A 13,630-nucleotide genomic window follows, 5' to 3' on the forward strand; every position below is an offset into this window, starting at 1 on the left:
TGGATACTTAATACGGTAAAATAGCGTGGCCGCTTCAGTTGGAGGGAAAGTGTTTGTTTGGAGCAGTGGCGTAGCCAGGATTTGTGTATGGAGGGGTGTTAAGAAGCATGGCCTCCTCCCCCCCGTATTAAAGCGGGGGGTCCGGAGGTCCTCCCCCGGGAAAATTTGTGTTTTAAGGTGTAAAATAGTGCTATTTTAGCAGTTTTCGGTACTTAAATTTAAATATTGTAATGGTAAAATTTTTATTAATTTTAATATGAAATTTGTTTGAGTGATGAATAAGAAATTTATTAAATATTTGATGCTAAGGGGGGGGGGGTTGAACCCCTAACCCCCCCCCCCCCCCCCCCCCTGGCTTCGCCCCTGGTTTGGAGACCCGTCACGTAGTTCACTCACTGTAGACGTATATAGTCTAGTGCTGGCTGCGCGCTTGGCGAGAGAGGGGAAGTGAGCAGCCGTGGAGGGGAGGAACTGCCGGCGACGCGTGGGTGTGTGTAGCGGCAGAGCACACACAGGACTTGTGCGTGCTACGTATGTCGTCATTTAACGATGGCATGGGGACTCGCGAGTGTTACAGTGGCGTGGGCCGGGAAACTGGCATGCGTTGCTCGTGGTGGGCAGTGGGCAGTGTCGACAACAACGCCTGGACTATGCAAGTAAGTGGTCATCGTAGCCCTCCCTTCTCAACGGGTCTCTGTCTAAGAATACGTCGAACTATCGGTGGAGCTTTGCACTGGTTTTATTTGCAAGTTTCGTACTGTTAATAAGTTTACCGTCAGTAAAGTAAAAATATCTTCGTTGATTCGCTTGGACAATTCTTTCGATGTGATTTAACTCTTTGGAAGTACTGTGCATGAGAAGTTAGATTTTTTTTTGCAAGGGGGGATGGGGGGTAAACAATTTTCGCACGTTACGAAAATTCCGATCGCATGACGGGAAATAACTAAATAAGTATGTGGTGGGAATAGTTTGGTACGCGATGGGGGGTAACCGGTAGAGAAGAGAGCACGGAATAAATTTATATTTGTACCACGTGTAAGATTTTCTCTTAAGATTTTGAAAGTAAAGTATACACAAACGTGTTTCAGGAATGTATGCTACTATACTAGTTAAGCTCCCACCATTACCTTTCTGTAATAATGCTTATAGTGTCGTGATGCTTTATAGAAAAATTCTATTTAGTTATTTTTTTTTAAATTGTTTTAACTAAGAGTAGGTTCCCATCGCACACATTTTTTTTGTTGACATTATTGAAATTGTTTTCAATGTTGTAAGTTTGGCGCGGCAGGGAGCTGCCAGCCAGCCACGAGTGACGAGGTGTGAACACGTGACCGCACACACAGACTGCTAGAACTTTCTAATGGGGCCACGTGTTGATGCCAGTTCGCTTACGTATTTCAAAACTTGTGATCACGTTTCACTATGACCATTATAGGTTACCAAATATATTACAGGGTAGTTTCACTATCATAAATTTTCATTTTACACACCAATACGTTCGGTATGTTTACGAAAGTTACTAAATATATATGTTGCTACTTACTCCAACCAAATGCTGTATTCCGAGAGCAGAAACTAGGTTACATTTTGGCTTCACTAGTTGATATTTTAGGTTAAATATATTTATGAAATCTGTAATTTTAACATACGTTTTTAATACTGGACAGACTTTTAACTGATTACCTATTAAAAAATCAGAGTTTGATTGCAACAAAAAATATTAAATGCCTGCCTGTGGGTATGTGGCAAAAAAAAAATACATTACAACAACCGATGCAGTTGGAAAACAAATACATTATTCTTGGTAATTGCTATTGAGAAGCCTTCTTTTCACAGACGAGAGAGCCAAAACCCGAAGTTCCCCGAATTCATGTTTTTTTCCCCCCGTATCTTTAATGTAGCTATCCTAACCAAATCAACCGTTCACAATGTTTTAAAGTATTTATAATGTAGCTAACCTAACCTAACTGACCATTAGTATCCTTTTATCAACACCGCCATATTTATTTACAAAGAACAAAAAAAACCAAAGATGCACGATCGGGAGTTTGGCTCTCTCGTCTGTGAAAAGAAGGCTTCCCATTGCCATTGACGTGTGACGTACTTCGAAGTCAGTGAGTAATTACTCGCAACCAACTGAGCCCAAAGTCCATCTGTTGTTTTGCCAGTGTTTGAGTGCAGGCAGCTGTGAGCATGATGACTGGTGGCTGCGCTAGGGCGCTTAGGGCGCTAAGTGTGGACGTAGAGGCGCTAAGGCGGCTCGGTTCTGACCGCCCCCGCCTTAGCTTCACCGAATACTCTGCTGTTCATCAATTACTAAAGGACGATTTTGGCCATTTTTGACCGCCCTTCCCCCGTGTAAGGACATAAGGCTTTTCCACTTGTGTTTCCCTATAAAAAAAGTTAAGTTTTTAAATATTCAATTATACTAAAAAAACTATTTTTCTTGTTTAAAAATCATTATTTAGTCTTTGAAAAATTCGTATTATGATTTAAGGTAAGATTTGAAACAATCTTAAACCAAGGAAACAAATCAGTCAAAAAATTACTTTGTGTAATGAACGACTAGATTTTAAATCTATTGGAAACCTCTCATGACACAGCTCCGACAGTTGGACAGAATGCTGGGAGCTGTTCGATGTATCCTGATGTTTCAACTCTGGGTTACTGATTTTTTTTCCCCTGCAGGCGAATTTCGATCGTAGCAATATATTACGTAAAAATGGCTTTTTTTTTTTCTTCCAATCCCTTTCGGGACCCATACATACGTAATTAATGAACGGCCCCTAATTCGTTTTCATCTGGTAGCATATTTATACGTTTTATAATTTCGTTTCTAAAGGAGTATGGGATTTTTTTTATTATAGTTTCATTCGTGTTAAAATTAAATTACTTTTCAGGCACTAAAATAAATAAATTTTTGTGAACAAATTTTGGGTTCTCTTTAATAGTTATTTATCGACGATTTGTTAAAACATATATGTGAATCTGAAAATAATATAGGACGAAAAATTTGCGACTTCATCTCTCATGTCCACACAAATTCACATTTATCAAGGATTTCAACAACTTACTTTCATAGATAAATAGCATACGAAACTGATCATCTTATGTTATTTGAAAATCATTTAATGTGTTTGATTAGTATTACCGAATTTTTATTGGTTGCTTAAGACATTAGTTACATAATTAGCAATATTTCATACAAACAAATTTCATCAAAAATGGCATATAATTATTGATTGAATAACAGTTGATTCTTCAATCAAGGAAGTAATAAAATTTATATATATAGTTTGTAAACATTTTGCTGTTTTTATCAAAAATTTGATTACATGTATTTTAAGTCATATTACAAAATAAGGTATCGAAAATACTTCAAATTTATTAGTTACGATAACTTATAATAATTTGAAGGGGAAACATAGCGGACGTTGCCGTGAGCCGATGCGGTCTTCTCGGGGTGCTCTCTCCCCCCTCCTCGTTCCTCGTGGCTTTGTTGGTTACCTTTATTTATTGCTATGTTTAATAGCAGTAGCCCGGAGATCCTCTTGCAGCCAAGATGGCGGATGGTGGCCTCGTGAACGAGGGCAGTCGGACACCGGCCTCCGTGAGCCGCGAGCAGGCGTCTTCCTCGCCTCACCACGACACGCAGGGCCGGTGCAAGGTAAATTGGCGCCCCAGGCAAAAAACCTTAATGCCCCCCCCCCCTTCCCGCCGGACACACCAAAAAAAATTGTCCTTGCCTCAAAATACATCACGTAAGCCTAATATTTTGTCAACAATAAAATGTAAGCAGGCTTGTGTTTTTTTCTTTTTTTCTTATTACAAATCATAAACAGGTCACCGTGGACTATAATTAATTACTTATATCAATATAAACATTCCAAACTGTTACAAAAATTCATTTTCATCTAGTTTCAGTAATCGTTAAACATATTATATGAGCTGTTGTGTGTCGTGCTGCGCCGCCCCCAGCTACTTGGCGCCCTGGGCCGGTTGCCTAGTTCGCCCGTGTGGACGCGCCGGCCCTGATGACACGCCACATGCCACATCGACCCGCTGAAAGGCTCCGAGCTCGTTCACGCTGGGATCCAGCCACGCGGGAGAGGTCACGTGTGTATCCATTGTTGCCCCTGATACTGCCTGTTTGGCGGCCCCAGCCAGGGCATGGACACAGGGAGAACCGGGCCATGCGGGAATCAACACGTGTGGAGCAAGCGGAGAAGAGTTGTATGAGGATCGTGGGGGTTTTGTCGCCAGCCCGTCATGCAGATATTTCCTTCGCCCAAGGAGTGCTCTCGTAGCTCCAGGGCAGGGCGAGGCTAGCTCCGATGTCTCCAGAACGCCGGCTGCTGCTGGCTGTTCACAGTAGACCAATAGACATACTGGACCCGCTCCGATTTCGCAGGCAATCCAGTCCACAGCCACAGAAGGGCCAATCCATATGAAGATGGTTATCAGTAGCTTTATCAATTAAAAAAAAAAAAAATATATATATATATATATATATATATATATATATATATAGTGCCTTGTTAACATTATGTATTGATGGTTTAAAACTGGCCACAATTAAAATTTTATCATTGGTTTGATTATGGCAGCCATTAGGTTGCCATGGCGCGTGACAAATTTTACAGTTACGAGGGTTTTAGTCCAGTCATGTTAGTAAGTTCACCTCGGAATTTGAGATACCCAGCTATAAACTTGTATTTTGACAATCCTAAAAGTTGTCTCAAAACCTACATATGGTAGGGGGGATATGCAACTATTGTTTCCTATGGGTTTTTTGCTATTTGTATTTACTATCAATATTGTAGAGGATTAAATTCTCTACCAATTTTGTTTAAAAAATGTTTTTATATGTTGAATCGTTTTCGAAATAGAGGGTGGAGAGTGCGCGGTTAGAGCATCATTTGTCAACCGGTAGTCCCGGTCAAAAACACGCCATATAAAGTTTATTAGTTATTGATAAATACATAATTATTAATAATTTTCATTTAATTAATTAAGTACTCCATGGAACATAACTCGTAAAAATTTTTATCTGGAAAAATTTGGATTTTAAGGTGTCTATTTGAGCAGTTTTCGGTACTTAACTTTAAATGTTGTAATGGTAAAAATATTATTAATTTTTTAATAAAAAATTGTTTGAGTGATGATGTAAGAAATTAAATAAAGATATTTTAATCAATCCAAGTGCCTTGTCCACATCCACTCAAAATCATAAATCATGCTCGAAGCTGGACAATAAAGAAAAATGGTTGGGTTTCGGCAGAACTGGCCTATTCCTGGAAACAATTAGCTTTAGCTTGAAGAGTTACCCAGTCACAACCTGCTTATAATTACCGTGCTGGTTAAATACAGTAGGTGCAAGATATCTGGAAGCTTGGGGACCCCGTCGCGGCATCACAACCTTATAGCTTCTGCTCGCGACAGGGTAGGGGAAGGGAAGGAGAATCGGTAGGGCTCGCTTACTCTTCCCCTCCAGTGCAGTGGCCGGTGATAGCAGGAAGACACCTAGGCTTTTAGCTAACCTACTTCTTTCAGATAAGAAAAAAATGGGGGCTAAGGGGGGGGGGGGTTTAGAACCTCTAACACCACCCCCCCCCCCTTGCTACGCCCTTGATTGTGCCAGTTTTAAACTGTCAATACATAATGTTAACAAGGCACAAATTATCAAGTTTTTTAAAAATGTTTGAGCAACCAGTGCTTGACCCAGGAGCGGTGCTTACACCCGAGAGTCAGACATTAAATAAAATAAATAATAGTTACTACAAAACACACTTTTATAGAAACTCCAACTAAAAAATAGAAAATAAATTTTGAATTAAGAATAGTGTAAAAAAATTAAATAAATATAAATTAATAATAGTGTAAATAAGAAAAAAAATTATTTTATTTTAAAAAAAAGTGTGGGGTGCTTTTTAAGATATTATCGAAATGATAATCATTCTACTCTTATCTGTCAATAAAATATTTATTTATAACTATTGACACCATGCACCCCACGCTTTTTTTTAAAATAAAATACTTAAACTATTATTTATTTTTCATTTTTTAGTTGCATTTTCTATAAAAGCATATTTTTTAGTTTTTTTAAACTATTATTTATTTTTAAAGTGATTTCTTTATCGACGTATCAAATAAATTTTATGACAATGTAAAAAAACTTTATAGTTATTACATCAATTAACTATTAAATTAGATTTTGAATAGATATTGGCTGCAGTTAAAATAAAATAGATAAATATTGTTTTATATCAGAACTCGAAATGTCTACGGACGAAACCGTTGTTTCTTCGGCTAAGGAAGGAGCTGTTCGCATTTTTGGCAATGTTGAACAATTGAGGCATATGAGCTGTCACAAGATTGGAACATTTATTGCGAGAGGTTGGAGCCAATATTTTCTATTTTTTAGTTTGGTTTTCTATATAAAGCGAGTTTTATAGTATTTTTTAAATAAAATTTTTCACACTATTCTTAATTAAAATTTATTTTTTATTGTTATTTGATATAATTTATATTTATTAGTTTGGTTTTTTATACAAAGCATGTTTTTTTGGACTATTATTTTCTACTATTTAGTTTGGTTTACTTATAAAAGCGTATTTTTTTAGTTAAAAAAAAAAAAAACTATTATTTTTATTAGAACAAAATTAATAGGTAACTCAATCACCATTCATTACAACAGCAAACAAGGCTCTTTCCTCAAAAATTTTAAATTTAAATTCCTGCTTATTTTGTTGAATTGAAAATTCTCTTTGGTATTCGGAAATTTGTTAATATTAGAGAAATCGGCTAAAGATAATGGTTGGAAATCAATTTTAAATTATTTCCTGCCTTATCCCTTATGGTCTGTTTGCAGTGCAGTGTTCCCTGTCTGATAGCTACAATTCTACAGAAAAGCTTTTAAATACGCGCACCATAATCTGGCAACATCGCTAATCCGGCAGAGTTTCCGAACGTCCCACGCATAATTTACATCAATCCAATTATAAACACAGTTGGATGTTAGGCCCTTACTCGGGCAGTACTGCAGTAGTAACACACTTCCTCGAGTTCGTATCGCGGGCCAGGCTTTCGACATCACTACATCACTTGTTGCTTGTTGAGTGGCCAGTTTCTGTTCGGCGTTCAGCACAGTCCAAATAAACAAACCATTGTCGGCCGTTGGACTGGACTGCTTGTACTGCCAGGGCCGGAGGTGGTTTAGTATAACCATTATATAATGTTTTTTATTAATATTAAAATTCACGCTAATAGACTTCTAAAAAGCCAACATTAACACATAAATTTTTTAAAGAAATGATTTTGCATAAGAAAATTTTTATTTGCTTCTTTTAAATACTTGTCCTAAACTAAATTATTTCATTAATTAATAAATCATGTGTAAACCGGCATTAAATAGAGACTCCTGGGAAACACAGCTCTATGTGTGAGGCATGTTGGACTATAATGGGGAGGAAATATGTCATTGTAGCCCTGTAACCTTAATTAGTTTAAAAAACTAATGAGATTGACAACCAAGTGAACCAATGGTTAATTAAAAAAAAGCAGTCTTAATTATTGTTTAATACATAAACTTACCTGTGCCAATTTGTCTGAAATTTTTTAGGTACATACAAATTTCGTAGCAATAAAATTTTGAAATTGCATTGCAATATTTACACGAAAAATTGTTGATTAAAATGATTTCCCAAATAATAGTTACATTTCTCGCTAACATTGAAGGAGCCATTGTTCTGGCTCCCTTTCTAAAAGTTTAAAAGGGATTGTGAAAGAAAATGTTTGCAAAATAATTACAGTACAGTACATTAAGTATTAAGTTCTTAGAGGTTGTTTTATAGTGAAACAGTAGCAGAATGTTACAAACAGCACAGGATCAGGATAAGGCACAAACACTGGGTATAACCTGATACCAATTGTGGTCCTTTTCGACAAGCTAATTTGCTATAATTTTCTTATTATGTCTTCGCTTGTTTGTTTTTCCTATACAGAAACCGCCCTCTGGGGGCAGGCTGCTGCTCCACTGCGGAGGGCAGGAAACAGACCAACAGCAACTCGAGGAATGGACCGTCGGGAGCCGGCAGCTTCCTCCGGGGCGTGAGGGACGGCACTCTGACACCGCGCTGGCCGGGTCCCCTGGAACGTGTGTGGCCACCGTGCCGTGCCGTGCCAGAGGAGACCTGCAGATCGTCTCCGAACTAGAGATGCAGTCTTGCACGAGACTTCAGACCACGTGTGCAAGATGTCAGTCCAAGTTTGAGCAAGAGGCAGCCGTGTACAGCTCGCCTGCTATGGTTATGGTGCGCCACTAACCGTAAACCTTCAAAAGGTGATTTAGTTCAATGTTCATTATCAAATAGTAAAAATTTTAAAACTGTTTAAGTGGTATTTTGAAATTATGCACACACATTTGGCAAGTTCATTCAGAGCCTATTGAAGTCATGGTGAATGCTAAATTAATATTCTGAGAAAGCCAACGCACTGACAGACTTCTGTTCATTCATTAATATTTTACCTAGGGTAGTTGGAAAAAATATATATATATTTTACTAAATTATCTGATTAATCCTAAAAGCACTTTGTATTGTAATTTTTTTTCTGTCATATCATAGAGACGGTTATCTCCTTACTTGTTAGGCAAGACCACAATTGTTGTTAGGTTATACCCAGTGCAACTTAGATAGTTTTATTAACTGTACTGCTATTATATCATTTTCTTCCTCAAGCCCTCTTAAATTTTTAGAAAGGGTGCCAGATCCACAATGGCTCCCTCAATTTATTTACATGGACAGTATTATCATTAAGGATCTGGGGCTCTTCACTTAAGGAAAAAAAAAGTGGGGTAGGATTTAGTGCATTACAGAAAGAGCACACATGATTGTGTAGTAAATATTTATTTATTACTCTCATTAACACATTTTATGCTTAAGTGCATACAAACATGCAACAAGTATAACTGCAAGTACAGATTATCTCAGTAAAATAAAAAAATGTTGAGTGTTTTTAATAATTATAATTTTGGTTAGTTGCTACAATAAAATGCTTGCTATGAATGATGTCATTTCTTTACAGAACATTTTGTTTCAGACTAGCCATGTTTTCCAAACTGCTGCTACAAATAATTTAATGGTGTATTTATCACCTAAGGCCTGAACTCAAAAATAGTTTTTGATGTTAGAATTTTAGGAAACTAGTACAGTAGAGTTAACCATCCATGTGTTGTAGACACATGTATCTCCAAATTAAAAAAAAAATACTCTGATGAAAGTACAGGCATCACCAGGCCAGGAAAATGTAGCTATCTTTTACAACAAACTGTTCTATTGCAGAAATAAAAAAAAAACACACGCATATAAACTATGCTTCTGAGAGCAAAAATGCAATTCAGTCTCATAATTGGAAGAAATAAAAGTGTCTGCATAGGCCTGTTGTGGTTGCACTGCCTGCAATGTAATCTTTGATTGTGACAATTGTGGAAGTTAGCCCCCCTGAACGTGTGACACTACCAGCATACCCCCACGAGGATGCTTCAACGCCAGCCATGTGAGTGGAGGGGGGAACCATGTGTTTCCTATAAAGGGGACTAGTGCTATAATAACCCGATTATGACTTTCAAACACTACTGTATCAGAGATTTGGAACGGGAGAAATGCATGATGGTAATTCTCCATTGCGAGTGTGACAGGTCACGAGTTGCATGCCGTGTTGGGCGCTAGGGACCAGACTACGAGACGCTCGCTGCAACGGGGCCCTGGAGTGGACCCTCGCTTTCAACGATCTTTAAGGTGAGTGTTGACTGAGTCATCCATTGCCTGCTTAACTGAGGGGGTGTACCTTTTGTGCTAATATTATTTACACCTCGAAGCGACTTAACACAACCCAGTTTGATACAGGATATTTGCCAGGTGTAATGAACTTGTATAATTTAAATTGTTTCTCAGCCACTTTAATAATTTACAATTAACCTAACTTTTTAATTGTCATCTCAGACCCATTTTAAGGATAAATCCTGGGCACCGCATCAGGTTTGTAAAAATTGCACAGAACATTGTACGCCAGTTGACTGGCGGAAAAAGTAAGTTTATATTCGGCCTACCAATGGTTCGGAGAGTAACCATAAACCACATTGTCTAGCAAATATCACTGGAATCAATCAAAGCAACCTTAGCATGTGGACTTATTCTGATTTAGTCTCTGCAAGACACCCGGTCCCTAACTCAAGGAAGTACAGATCCCAGCATCCAGAGCTTTCTGAGGACGAGTGTTGTCTCTATAACCACCTTTCTAATGAAAGTGACAGTGATTATGAGGGGATGTCAACAATTCCTCAACGTTTCAACCAGGATGAGGTTAATTACCTCGTCAGAGATCTTAACCTTTCAAAAGAAGCTTCTGAATTACTAGCTTCCAGGTTGAAGTTTTACTGGGACAAAAAAAAAACAAAATTACTTTTTACTGTACAAGAGAAAAAGGGTTTGCTATTCCAGAAACTTCTGAAGTGTTGGTTCCATCAATGACTTGGTACTATCTTTTTATATACTAATAATATTTGTGTAATTTACGGTAATAATAAGAATTTCATGTTTAATTTTTAGATTTGAATCGTGGGTTTAACCTAAGATAACGTAAATCATTATCATAGAAATTTGACCTTCTAGGCAAAACCAATGTCATATTTGAATTCAGGGCACCAAAACTATTGTTGCTATTGTTGGCCTGTGTTATAGTATTTTAACTTATTTTTTTGTTCCATTTGTAACTGTGGAGTACTCCCAGTAATCGGATGCTGCTGTACTTGTCTTCATTTAGAATACACGAGTGGTCGTTTGACGTTATTCAATAAACTTTTCGTGTTTCTCACACTGTCAGTATTTCACTGTAATCAACCCTTCCTCTTCTTACCCCCTTTGCGAGGAGGGGGGGCAACAGGGCCTATGAGTTTTGTCGTAAACTGATAGCCAACATACACGGTGAAATTCATCCACAATGCCTTCCCTCATCATATTAGTTCCACTCTTAATAAAGTGCACAGGTTTTTGTGAAGGACCTGAAGAACTATTCGTATTCAAGAATAATTTAAGTAAATACAGTTAGATTTTACTCTTTACACTGCTATCCTATTCCAAAACCCCCGTAGTTACAAATCTGTCATAACTTTGTAATCTTTTCCCTTGTGACACTTCGGTATTACCCAGCTCATCAGTGAATTCCATTCACCTTCCACTACAAACAAAAGAATTTAATTTCAATTTGCTTTTTATGATAAATCCTTACACATGTTGAACGATGAATGATGTGAAGCAATGTGGGTTGGTAAATCAACACTATGTTGTTTTGTTAATTGGAAATATGCACACAGTTTCTGAAATTTTTTTTTTTTAATGGTTTAATTTACTTTGGCTCCCTAGGGAGGACTTAATGCAAAATTAATATAGGCCTTTCAAATGTATGGATATCATACAACTCCTTAACAAATTAATTTGGGACACTTGCATTCCATTATCGTAAATAGTGATGCAACTACAGGCAAGCATACATTAGTTTGCAGTTCAACATTGTAATATACATACAATACAAAAAGAATGTTTAACTAGCCAAAAATGATGGATACAAAAACAATATCATGATAATCACTTACAAAAATTACACAATACTTGCTTTATCAAAATATACGACATACCCTGTTCAAGAAACATTGGCACATTTTTTAAAAGATCAATTCGTCTAACAAGTGGAAAAGACACGTTTTAGTACTATAAAAATATCTAGGTTACTTAAGTGATTTTGGCACACACGAGAGGGACCTTCACATGATCAACAGTTTTTAAAACACTTGTGTCGCACTTATCTTACGAGCCTCCTCGCAACAACACATGCACACACGTAGAACCCTCTCAGAATGCCAAAAGCTCACAAGTATTACTATTACCTAACACTTGGATCATCAGTCCCTGATGAATCACATGGGCCCCACAAAGTAATAACAGACACAATTATACAATATTCGTACACAAACCTGCAATGAATTTTCAGATCAGATGACATGCTCAGTCTCTCCTTATTTACTATGTTTTTCAAAACCCTATGTCAGATCCCTGTTGAAATTAACTTCTTAAGATTCAACTTATCAGTTCATTAGAAATAATAATTTTTTTATTTCAACTGTTTGCTGAGAAGTTGCATAACACAAAAATTAAAATATCTACATCACATGCACTGGAGCACCGCTTTAAAGTGCATACTTTTCATATTGTTCCATTAGGAGAAACATAATTTATAGTGTTTTGTTATTTTATAATGGGTTTTCAGTTTACTTAATTTCTCGCTAATGATATGATATCTATAAGCACATCAAATTACACAAATGTTTTTGGAACAAGAGCCAAACTGGTTAGAAGTTTCAAACACAATTTCCGACAGTATCTGGTGAATAATTTGTCTTTGTTAGGTAGTAAATTTTAACTTGCACATAACATGGCAAGCCATCAACTGATTAGAACGAAAAAGTACTGGAAAATTTAATTACAGAGAGAGAAAATGCTCATAAAATCTAATTTTAAAGCTGCCATCTTATCATATAATTGAGAACAATTAAAAATGATTAAATTTAGCCTTCACAATCTAATGTAACGAGACAGTTTCTCTTATCCGTTCATCCCTAATCAAATAAATGCAACATGTGACGTTCGCCTCGCCTTCACTTTACTTCACATACATCAGCATCCAAAAACCACCAATACAGACAAATTATAAAGAGAGTTTCATCATGGCTGTTAACTGTTTACAAACTTAACTAACAAGTGTTAGGTGTGCATTGTAAAAATATATAATACTACATATACAACACACAAAGCATTACCAATTTCAATGTACAATAAACAACCTTTGCACTGAAAGGGTTGTGTTGAAGGCAATAAGGTAACACTAACAACTCAATGAAGGGTGACAACCACAACTAGATGCGACTCTGCAGGGATTATCAAATCATCCTTATAAGGTCGTTACCACAAATTTCTTCTTTTAAAGCTGACAAGTAATAGTAATGTATTGATGATTACTGTTAGACTTGCACCGAGATGAATTTCATGCCTTATATTTTTTTCTCTGGACAAGCATGAATAGTCATGCTCAATACGTGTGTAAATGAATGAATTTAACAAGAACCCTGTATCAATACAGGAACATTATGATTTATAAAACACCCTCCAATATAAAAGTTACTGAATTTGTTACATTATGTGCAGTGTTGAAGAAAACGTGTAGCACTCTGGTAGAAAATGTTATGTTTTAAGTTGTGAAAATTTTTAACACACAAATTATTGGCAGTAAGTTTTAATAGACTTTCATATTTGTTTTTTTTTCACAACAAAGCAGTAGAGTTAATACTCAACACGCTTCTACTATTCGTATGTTCACACCCAGGCAGTATAATAATTTCGAGCCATAGTCAGCTCACACAATGGTGAGCGATATAAAATAAATTTGTCATTTAAATATCTGTAATCATAACAAAATTTATTCCATTTGATTTTGTTGTTAACATGTTTACAACCATTTACTTTTTTAGTTAGGATTGTGTGATGCCAGTTTTATATCTGTCGTAACTAAACAATTTGTA

At 36.7% G+C, this 13,630-nt stretch overlaps 1 long non-coding RNA gene across 1 annotated transcript; it reads left to right on the forward strand.

Moving 5' to 3' along the window:
• The first annotated feature begins 576 nt into the window (after window positions 1-576).
• On the forward strand, window positions 577-12,205 carry LOC134539756 (uncharacterized). The gene is made up of 3 exons (XR_010076350.1): window positions 577-656; window positions 3,533-3,667; window positions 8,004-12,205. It is a non-coding gene; the product is annotated as an uncharacterized LOC134539756 (long non-coding RNA).
• The last annotated feature ends 1,425 nt before the right edge of the window (window positions 12,206-13,630 follow it).

This window comes from Bacillus rossius, chromosome 15, assembly GCF_032445375.1.
Source record: "Bacillus rossius redtenbacheri isolate Brsri chromosome 15, Brsri_v3, whole genome shotgun sequence".
NCBI classification, from domain to species: Eukaryota; Metazoa; Arthropoda; class Insecta; order Phasmatodea; family Bacillidae; genus Bacillus; species Bacillus rossius.